A 10,792-nucleotide genomic window follows, 5' to 3' on the forward strand; every position below is an offset into this window, starting at 1 on the left:
AAAGAAAGAAAAAAGGGAAGGGCAAGAAAGAGCAATGTCTACTCCTGCATCTAGAGAAAAGCCATCCTCGTGAGTAAAACTGCCAGGGGTCCAGAGAGGGATGATTGTTACAGCCTGTCCTGTCTATGTGAACTTGAGCTGGCTGGGAATATTCTGGGCTTCCTGAGCCTCAGCTGTACTAGGCAGAGCCTGGATTACTTGGGTCCAGGATGCAGCCTCTTCTCAGGGTCAAGGTTTGGCTGCTCCTTCTGAATACTAAAACCACAAAATTGGCTTGTGGTTGGGTGCATATCAGTCACCACTCTTCAGCTTGGCTTCCTAAGATGACTAAGGGGGTTGGAAGCCCCTCCCATTAGCCCCCCAAATTTCACAGGCTTCAGAGGTCAGGATGGAAATGATTTTCTTTGGAGGTATTTGCTAGGACCTGAGCTCTCAGAAGACAAGGCCTGAAAGGGGCTCAGGGATGGGGGGTTACTCAAATGGGGGGAGCATTATTCTTAGGCTTCCTTACCCAATAGCTTTGCAGTAAGCGGGGAAGGGCCAGATGGCACCAGGATCCCATGAAGAGTCTGTTTTCCATATGTCTTTCCCAACTCCCATTCTCAGAAAGCTGAGTAACATCTGAAGGCAGGACTGTGCATAGTGGGTCCCTTGCATAGGGCCTGGGTACCGGCCCGCATGGCTGGGCTGGTGAGCCTGGGCCCAGAGCCTTCAGTTGCCCTTTCCCCAACCTCCCTCCCATTCCTGCCTGGTCTTTGGGCCAAGTTCTGCTCATGGTCTTTCAGGTAGAGGTGGTGCAGGTGCCAGAAGCCAGGCTGAGCCCAGCTCAACACCTGAGGGATGACCTGGAATTCCACAGCTCTGGTGTCCCAGGGCCACCTCTGTCCCCCTCCGAGTCAGGAGGGGAGAACTCAGGTGATCTTGAGTTCTGGTGGGGGTGAGTGGGAAGAGAAGCTTCCCTTTCCCTTTCGGATTCTTTGTTGTTGTTCTTGTTTTGGGGTTTTTTGTTTTTGTTTATTTTTTGGTCAGTCCCTGGGACTTGAACTCAGGGCCTGGGCACTGTCTCTGAGCTTCTTTTGCTCAAGGCTAACACTCTACCACTTGAACTACAGCGCTACTTCTGGCCTTTTCTGTGTATGTGGTACTGAGGAATCAAACCCAGGGCTTCATGCATGCTAGGCAAGTACTCTACTACTGAGCCACATTCCCAGCCCCTTCTGGGATTTTTACACGTCTTGACCTCTTTTCCTGTCTTGGTGGGCAATGACAGGAGTTCTAAGGAGTACCTACCTAGCACCCCCTCACTCACTGTTACATAAAGAGCATCCTGTAGAAAGTTCGGCCATTTTTTTTGTGGTTGTTGTTGGTTGTGGGGCTTGAACTCTGGGCTTGGGCACTGTCCCTGTGCTCTTCAGCTCAAGGCGAGCGCTCTACCGCTTGAGCCACAGCGCCATGTCTGGTTTTCTAGTGGTTTATTGGAGATAAGAGTCTCATGGACTTTCCTGCCCGGGCTGGCTTACAACCATGATCCTTAGATCTCAGCCTCCTGAGTAGCTAGGATTATAGGCATGAGCCACGGGAGCCCGGAGCCCGGCAGTTCGGCCATTTTTAATGATCGGTAACCTCTCCAAGCAAGAGGAGCGCTTGCCATGCAAATATGACCTCTAAGCAAGTGGGGTGGCTCACACTCCCCTAGCTGCTTCCCAGGCCTGGCCCTCAGAAGCTGCAAGACTCACCCCTTCCTGAGCCTCTGCTGCCACCCTCCCCGCATTGCCCCTGGGGGATAGAACAAGAACAAGCACCCCAGAGGCAAGAGGTGGGCTGCACCCGGGCTCAGTGTCCCCTTTTGATGATTTTGTACTGGCCTACCTCTCACCAAGCCTCAATTTCCCCCTTCTTGAGATGCAACAGTAGTGTTCGGTCTGCGGACCTTTTTTTTGTACACTTGCTCATAAAGATAGACCACAGCACCTAGACCCTGCGAGCTGGGGTCCCCCAGCTCCCCACCTGTCCCCCTAACGCTGGTGCTGTACACCCCCATGCTGCCCAGAGCTCTCTGTCTGTCACAAGGTCTCAGTTTCTTTTTCTCCCTCCTTCTCTCCAGCTCTCGCTCTCCTCTCTCCCTCTTTCTGTTTCGGCTCCTCTATTCTCCCTGCTCTGTCCGCAGGCCTGGGGAGGGGGACTTGTGAATCCTCATCCATCACGGACTCAGTGTTTCTAAACACACCCCCTCCCCCACAACACACAAGGCCAGTTTCCCCAAGGGGTTAGACCCTCCCACACCTTCCTGTGGGAAGGGACAGGTTCCCATGACTGGGGTTGAGGTCCTGAGCCTTTCCACAGGGGGAAGGCTGAAGGTGACCTGCCACCACCAGCGGAGTGGTATGGGGTCCTTTTCTGGGAGCAAGGGGAATCAAGTTTTCTGAGTTGAGAAGTGTTCACCTGCTCATAAACTGACCCCTCCCCCAGCCCCCAGGAAGGTCCCTTCCTCCAGGAGAGGCCTCAGCCCACTGAAGGTGGCAGAAAGGATCTGGGGAAAGTCCAGGATGCAGGGAGGGGGGTGGGTAACCGCTGGATGGGAGGGGTGGAGGGCACGTGTGGGCACAGGTGTGAATGAGGGAAGGACCTACGAGTGGACGCTCCTATATCTGTATGTGTCACTCTGGTCACACCAGAAACATGGCACCGCCCTTTCTCTAGCCACGCCTCTCCCGGAGGGGGGGGCTAGGCAGCACCCCCACCCCAATATTAGCCACACAGGGGCCTTAGGGGTGCCAACTGGGGCTGCCAGACCAGCGCTGGAGAGCTGGAGACAGGGAGGGGGAGGGACAGGAAGGCCAGTAGCCCCGCCTCCCCCCAGCCGAGTCCCCGCCTCCCTGGAGTTGGTGAGGGCTCTGCCCCCTTGTCTCTTCCCCAGCTTCGAGGAAACACCTCCCTTTAGGGGAAAGAGAGATGGTGAGGGGAAGCCGGGGAAGCACTCACTCTGGGGCAGAGGCATGAGCCTGATTTTCCAGTCGGGGTCGGTGGAGGAAGATGGCACTGGGGACGCCCGGCCAGGGGATCTGACTCAAAGCCGGAACCACAGGACTCCTCCGCTGTATTGTCATCGGGGAACAAGAAGCCACCAGGTTTATAAGAAACTACCATTCATCTCTGTCCTCTTCTACCTCTCTACAAAGAGATCGAAGTTAGACTGACTCCTGGAAGAACTTACCAGGAAGGGACTCTGCCTCTGTCGGTCTATAGGGTGCCTTTCCTGTTGTTTTGTTTTGGTTCTCCACAGAGAAATTCATGTTCCTGTGAAGAGTCCCCTGCCAGACTTGAAGTTGGGGCTCTCCATTTTCTCCTATGTTCTGAAGCCCCCTCCTGAATAGAAGTTGTTAAGTCCCACATGTTTTGTTTTGTTTTTGTTTTGTTTTGTTTTTTGGGTCCAGTCATGGGGCCTGAACTCTGGGCCTGGGCGCTGTCCCTCAGCTCTTCAGCTCAAGGCTAGCGTTCTACCACTTGAAACACAGCACCACTTCCGGCTTTTTTCTTTTTGCTTATGTGGTGCTGAGGAATCGAACCCAGGGCCTCAGGCATGCAAGGCAAGCGCTCTACCACTGAGCCACCTTCCCAGCCCCAAGTCCCACATGTTGATGCCAGGGCTACTACTGCTAAGGCTGTAGTGGCCGGGGCCAGGGTGGGGGACGGGGGGAGGGGAAGGGGACGGAGGGGATATGGGGCCCCCAGGCTGGCATGGAGGGAGACTGGGCAGCTAGGAGCTCCAACTGGCTCTGCTGCCTCCACCCCTATTTTTGGCCACTGGCTCACAGGTCCCAAGGTGAGAAGCAAGAGGCAGAGTGTAGGCTGTGGGAGCCGCAGGGCAGAGCTGATGAGGCACAAGATGAGAGGGAGGCAGTACTTACTTGGGGGAGCATGCTGATGCACCCGCCCTCTATCCCAAAGCTCCTCAGGCTCCCCTCCCTTTTTTGGTCATGGGGTTTGAACTCTGGGCCTGGGCGGTGCTCCTCACAGCTCTTCAGCTCAGGCTAGCGCTCTACCACTTGAGCCACAGCGCCACTTCCGGTTTTCTGGTGGTTTATTGGAGATAAGAGTCTCATGGACTTTCTTGCCCAAGCTGGCTTTGAACGCGATCCTGAGATCTCAGCCTCCTGAGTAGCTAGGATTACAGGCGTGAACCACTGGCGCCTGGCTTCATGAAACTCTTATCTCCAAGTAAACGCCAAATTGCTACAAGTGGAGCTGCGGTTCAAGCACTGGCCTTGAGCACAAAAACCTCAGAGATATAGTGCCAGTGCCTGGGCTCTGAGTTCAAGCCCTAAGACTGGCACAAAACAAAAACAAAAGACCTGCTGCCCGGATGTCTGGCAGAGGGCTGGGCTTGGCTGGCTCCGCACACCCCTGCCTCCCACGTGGTCAGCAGAACTCCGAAGTCCTCTTCCTGTAGCACTGCCATGCCTTGCCCAGCCTCAACTGTGTGAGGACTGAGTCAGTCCCTGCCCTTGCAATCCCTCAGCCCATAAACAGCTTGGAGCTGCTGAGGAATGGGCTCCAGTCCTGCAGGGTCAGCGGGCAGAAAAGGAGCAGGAAAGGCAGGCCTGGCTTGAGGTGATCCTGGGAACATAGAAGAACAGTCATCAGGTGATCTTGCAGGGAGTGGTTTAGGATCTTATTTTTCTCCAAAGGAGGAAGAGGAAGGACTGTGAGCCAGGATTGGATTGGATAAATGATCACATCAAGAGATAGGGATTAGGAGGATCCTGAACCCAGGCGGACACCCACTGGGTCTCAGTTTCTCATCCGCAAAATGGGAATCACAATTATAGCCTCTTCCCACACATGAGAGAGGCTCATGCGGAGGAAGATGTGTAGTGCAAGCATGGGAGTCATCACTGTGTCACTGGCTGTGTGACCATGACAAGATACTTAACTTCCTTCTGCTTCTGTTTCCTTGCCCTTAAAATAGGACAGTGAGGGGCTGGGAAGGTGGCTCAGTGGTAGAGCGCTTGCCTTGCATGCATGAGGCCCTGGGTTCGATTCCTCAGCACCACATAAGCAAAAAGAAAAAAGCCAGAAGTGGCGCTGTGGCTCAAGTGGTAGAGCGCCAGCCTTGAGTTGAAGAGCTGAGGGACAGCGCCCAGGCCCAGAGTTCAGGCCCCACAACTGGACCCCCCCCCAAAAAAAAAAAGATATGAACTACCTGAAAACTCCCTACTTCCCATGTGCTCTCCAGCAGCATTGGGCTGGGGTTGGTAAACTTAATGAGTTGCCAGGTTCCAATGTCACTGAGGAAAGCAAGCACAAGCACAAGCCCTGAGACAGCCCATTCCTCATGCTCTGAGCCTCGGATGCGAGCCCAGGCCCGTGCGTGCATGCGTGCATATGTGTGCATGTGTGCACATGCAAGGCAGTGATTCATCCTACTGTCTCAGCTCCCAGCTACCTGTCCACTTGCTAAGAACTCGAATGACCATAACCAGTCCTCATCCAACCCACAGTGCCAAATTGATGCCAGCTGTTGAGAACAAAAAAAAAATGGAAGCAGGCATGGAGAGGGGACAATGACAGGCAGCCACACCAGCTTTCTGCCCCTGTGGCCAGAGACGGGGGGTTCACAGGCCACCGTGGGGGGACCCTGCACAGAGCGCCAGCTGCCCATGGCCCTCGTGGAAGGAGGTTGGCTGGACTCCTTGTGACACTTGCTAGGCAGTGGAGGGTCCCCAGGGAAATTTCAGACTTGCATGTCAGAGCGGATCTGTGTCTTGGGTGGTAAGTGGGGTTAAACTCAAGGTCAGATCCAGCCAATCCGTTTTCCTGCCAACCTGGCCTTGATGGCACTGCATGGCAGAGGCTGGAACCCAGGTGCCCACTCAGCTAAAGCATTGTTGGGAAATGGGTGCCCGTCCTGCCCCTCTGCTCCGGTTCCTGTGTACCACCTGCTTCTTGGGCCTGGGATATCTGTGGGGCAGCAATGCATGGTGGGATGCCAGGCTGCCCTTTCCGGTCCTTCCATAAGTCCCCGTGATCAAAGGAAGGAATGAGACAGAGCTGCCTGTCTGTAAGTGCGGGCTCTATACCAGCAGGCATCTCAGATTTCTCTACAAAGCCTGCCAAGTGCTTGAAGATCCTTGACCTGTCCTGGGCCTCTAGGTCTCTGACCTTTCACACTCTGCCTTTCAAAGGCCCACGTGTCATGACTCACTGCATAAGTGGAGAAGTCAGGAAAGGCTAGATGCTGGTAGCTCCCACCTAGCTACTCAGGAGGCAGAGATCTGAGGATCAAGGCTCAAAACCAACCCAGGCAGGAAAGGCTGTGACATTTTTTGTTTTTGCTGGTCCTGGGGCTTGAACTTGGCTCAGGTGCTATCCCTGAGCTTCTTTCATTCAAGCCTAGTGCTCTACCACTTGGGCCATTTCCAGCTTTTTCTGAATAGTTTATTGGAGATAAGAGTCTCATGGACTTTCCTGCCAGGCTGGCTTTGAACCGCTATCCTCAAAATTCAGCCTCCTGAGTAGCTAGGATTACAGGCATGAACCACAGGTACCTGGCCCTTGACACTCTTATCTCCAATTAACCAGCAAAAAGCCAGAAGTGGAGGTGGCTCAAGTGGTAACGAGCAAAGCCCTGAGTGAAAAAGCTAAGGGACAGAGACTCAGCCCAGATCCAGCACACACCATAGAGAGAGGGGCGGGCAGGACAGAAAAGCTCTGAGAACAAGCTAGAAGGCCAACATGGGTCTCAAGCAAGATTCAGAGTTCACTTAAAGGGGAGGCAGTTCAGAGAGACAAGAAAGGTAGAGCTGGGTGCTGGTGGCTTATGCTTGTAATCCTAGCTGCTTAGGAGGCTAAGGTCTCTGGATCGCAGTTCAGAGCCAGTCTAGGCTAAAAAACCCATCAGACTCTCATCTCCAATAAAGGACCAGAAAACCAGGAATGGAGTTGTGGCTCCAAGTGGTAGAATGCTGGCCTTGAGCAAAAGGAGCTCAGGATTAGCGCCCAGGCCCCTGAGTTCAAGCCCCATGACTGACAGGAAGGAAGGAAAGAAGGAAGGAAGGAAGGAAGAAGGGAGAAAGGAAGGAAGGAGGGAGGGAGGGAGAGAAGGAAGGAAAGAAGTAAAGAAAAAAGAAAAGAAAGGTAGAGTGAGCTGCAGGAGAAGCTGAGGCTAGAAGGTAAGAAGGACTTCCAGATGGGGTGCTAGTTAGTGCTTCTTGGTGTATCTGGAATATGATAGGGTGGACAGAGGAAGAATCACAGTACCCTGCGGTTCTTTGAGGAGGAAAATGGCCAGAGGGAGACTGCAGGTAGAATTCCGAAAAGACCCTTCAGGACAAGACTGCAATGCTTTTTTGTCCCCACTCATAGCTCCCCCACCCTAAACACTCCTCGGTCCCCCCACCCCACCGAGGCCCAAGGCCCTGGGGAAGCTGCGTGGCCTTCTCACCATGAACCCAGTGCCGGCTGTGGCTTCTTCCCTCTGACCTATTTTTTAATCATTTGATAGGATTTTCCCCCCTCGAAACTAAAGGCCCGGCCCCCTGGGCCCGTCAGCTCCACGGCGTGTCAAAACCACCCCTGTCACTTTGTGTTGGTTTCTCAGTCCAGCAGCCCCTCCCCGCAGGGCCTGAGAGCGACAGCTAATTACCCAGCTGCTGAGCACCCCCAGCCCCAACGCCGGCTGCTAGGAGCTGAGGCCTCCTCACCCTCCTGCTGTGTGTGGCAGGAAGTCCTTCCTGCTGTCTAGCCTCTGTTCTTCCCTCTGTCCTGCCCCTAGTGGTGCTGAATCTCTGTCACAAAGGCAGTTGGTCTAGACTAGAAGGGACTTCGGGACATCTCCCTGAAGACACTAACATCCCGCCATGAGTTTAGGGATGTTATTGTCACTCTGGCTGTCTCACACAATTCTAGGGGATGGTCTCTGCCAACTGTCCTGTCTCACAGAGCAGGAAACTGAGGCAGGAGAGAAAGGGTCTAATCCAAGGTCATGTGGAACTAACCTGTCAGTCTGTCTTTCCATTCATTTCTGGGTCTTCCCTCCTCTAGTCTGTTTCAGCCTTGGTGGGGCTCTGTCTCAACATATGCATGCCTCCTTGGGCTCCATCCTGGGGTCTAGGGCTGTCCAGTTCACTTGTCCAGTGTGTATCCACAGTGCCCTCTTCCCTCCCTAGCTCATCTTCCCTAGTGGTCCACATTGCCCCGTCCTGAAAGTTTAACCAGACCACCAAGCACCTGGCCCTAGGCCAGAGACAGGCTCGATGGAGCAGACTCCAGAGGGAGGTCCCATCCCAGATAGACAGCTGTGTAGCAGATGTATTGAGAATGAGATAACCTTGGGCTGGGAAGGTGGCTCAGTGGTAGAGCGCTTGCCTTGCATGCCTGAAGCCCTGGGTTCGATTCCTCAGCACCACATAAGCAAAAAGAAAAAAGCTGGAAGTGGCACTGTGGCACAAGTGGTAGAGAGCTAGCCTTGAGCTGAAGAGCTGAGGGACAGCGCCCAGGCCCAGAGTTCAAGCCCCATGACTAGACCCCCAAAAAAAGAAAGAAGAGAATGAGATAACCTTGATGCAGAGATAGACACAAACCCTCAACAGAGACTCCAGCAGGCTCAGAGACCCAGGCATAATAGACTCAACGGCAGAGGGTATGCAGTTGCACTTGGGACATATCACAGAAGATCCCCGCAGCTCTTCAGACAGAGGTGGCTGTCCCAAAGATACCGGATAACAAGAGAGCTGAGCAACAGCCTGTAATCCTAGCTACTTAGGAGGCTGAGATCTGAGCCAGCTAGGGCCGGAAAGTCTATGAGATTCTTTTTTTTTGGGGGGGGGGGCGTCCAGTCATGAACTCTGGGCCTGGGCACTGTCCCTCAGCTCTTCAGCTCAAGGCTAGCACTCTACCACTTGAGCCACAGCGCCACTTCCAGCTTTTTTCTTTTATGCTTATGTGGTGCTGAGGAATCCAACCCAGGGCCTCTGGCATGCAAGGCAAACGCTCTACCACTGAGCCACCTTCCCAGCCCCAAGTCTATGAGATTCTTATGTCTAATTAACCACCAGAAAATGGGAAGTGGTTCTGTGGCTCAAAGTGGTAGAGCACTAGCCTTGAATGAAAAATCTCAGGGACAGTACAGTGCCTAGGTCCTGAGTTCAAGCCCCATGACTAACCAAAAAAAAAAAAAAAAGAAAATAGAGGCAGGCAAGACTTAGGAACCTAGGAGACCAAGTCAGACTGACATAGCTGAGAAGCACAGACAGGGAGAGAGACAGGGGACCAACAAGGATAACTGTCGCTCACCGGAAGCAGAGAAGGCCTTGGAGAGAGCCAAGAGCCAAGCAGGGGTTGCCTTGCTGTCCTGTCGCCAGAGGCCCTTGCAGGGGTGGCGCGGAGGGGAGGAGGGTGTTTGCAAGGGAGGCCTGGCGTGGCAGAGCCTGATTGAGCCAGGAAGTCCTGTTGAGAAGGCAGGATGGGGGCAGGGGAGCCCAGCCCAGTAGAGGTGAAGTCCCTAGCCCTCTCCCATCCAGTCCCCTCACTTTGGCTCTTCTTTCCCTGCCCTCCTCTCCCAGTTCCCTTTACTCAAAGCCCTGTGCATCCCTCCCCCTCTCCACCCAGGGTAACCAGACCTGCTTCCTGCTGAGATTAATGCCAGATTCCCCAGGAAGGGGGGGGGGACACCTGTCCCAGGGCCTCTCTGACAGGCTGCCCATCCATACCCTGGCATGCCCCCCGTGAGTACTCAGTTGTTCAAGTGAGAACATGAAGGGAGACTCTGAGCCTGGGAGCACTTTAGGTACAGTAGGGGGTACTGCGCAGGAGGTGGTAGAGGGGTGTAGATCTCCAAGGAAGAGTGCTTGAAGGTCTAACGAGGATAATCAGAGATAGCAAAGACCAGGGAGAAGGAGGCTGGACCCAGGTAGAGTCTGGAGCCAGAGGGTAAGGGCTGCCTAGCTGGAGGGGTGAAGGGTAATACAGCCCGGGGATGAGAGCCTTTGACCTTGGAGTGAGCCTTCCATTCTGTGCTCACACTGATCACCTGCTGCTGGGCTGGAGGGAAGTGGGGGAGGGGAGCGCAGAACTCCTGCAGCTGTCACTATGTGTGTGTGTGTTGGGGGGGGAATCTACAGGTGCTTGTCATTGCCTGGCCCCCTCCCTGGCTGCTAAGCCCATGGTTCCGGCCCTGTTCTATGAAGGACTGAGCAGTCTGAGGGCTGGGGATGGGGGGAGGGCTTCAGGGTGGGTAGATGGGCAGAGCCAGATGCCCAAGGAGCCCTGGGAGATTGGATGTTGGGATGGGGTTGAGGGACTGGGACTTGTTCAGTGGGGCTGTGTGTGTGTGTGTGTGTGTGTGTGTGTGTGTGTGTGTGTGTGTGTGTGTGTACAGGTGATAGTGGATGCACAGGCTAGTGTGTTTTGAGTTCATCTGTGAGGCAAGCAGGTTGAGAGACTCAAGAGCTCCAGTCCCTGACTTCACCTTACGAGGATCTCTTTGGGGCCAGTGACTAATCTTTAATTTGTGATCTAGAGTCCCCAGGGTCTGGTTTATCCCAGCCTTTCGCATCCAAGGCCCCCAGGTACGGTGAGTGGGCATCTGAAGGCAAGCTTTTCCCTTGCTGAGTAACTCAGGCTCACCTGAAACTTGTGATCCCCCTGCCTCAGTCTCTTCTGCCATCATCCTGGCTCTCCTGGTATTTTAATTTGCACTTCAATATGGTGATTTGGAGTTGGTGCTGGTGATCTGGTGGGGCAAATTCCATGACCAATCCTGCCCTACTAAGACAGGACTTTCCAGAATAGA

This window comes from Dipodomys merriami, unplaced genomic scaffold, assembly GCF_024711535.1.
Source record: "Dipodomys merriami isolate MVZ:Mamm:240054 unplaced genomic scaffold, mDipMer1.0.p SCAF_19, whole genome shotgun sequence".
NCBI classification, from domain to species: domain Eukaryota; kingdom Metazoa; phylum Chordata; class Mammalia; order Rodentia; family Heteromyidae; genus Dipodomys; species Dipodomys merriami.